The following is a 428-nucleotide window of genomic DNA, read 5'->3' on the forward strand; positions in this document are numbered from 1 at the left end:
CCCGCGCCTCCTCCGAGCAGCCTCCTAGTGCCACCTCTCCGAGGGAGCCAGCAGCGATCCGCGCTCGCGTCCCGGGCGGCCTGCGGGATCACCTCTCCGGGGCCAGAGCTGCTCGGCACCGGGCGGCAGCTGCAGGCGCGGCGGGTGGCGCGGCCTCTGGGCGGCTCGGGGATACGGTCGGCTCCGCGCCGCGCGCCTCATTGTTCCCGGTGGCGCGCAGGCGGCGCGGGCGGCGGGAGGGACCGCGGCCTCGGGCCGCGAGATTAGGCGGAGGTTCCTGGCCCCCGCTCAGGGCCTGCACCGCGCCCCACCCCCGAGCTCAGCGTGCCCTCTCCGCCTACTCCTGGCCCCCTCTTCCTCCGCCATTGCCTCCCACCTCCCCCACCGGGCCTGGGCTCACCTAGCGGGCGGGCGCCCGGTACTGGGAA

Source organism: Pteropus alecto, unplaced genomic scaffold (genome assembly GCF_000325575.1).
Source record: "Pteropus alecto unplaced genomic scaffold, ASM32557v1 scaffold288, whole genome shotgun sequence".
Lineage (NCBI taxonomy): Eukaryota > Metazoa > Chordata > Mammalia > Chiroptera > Pteropodidae > Pteropus > Pteropus alecto.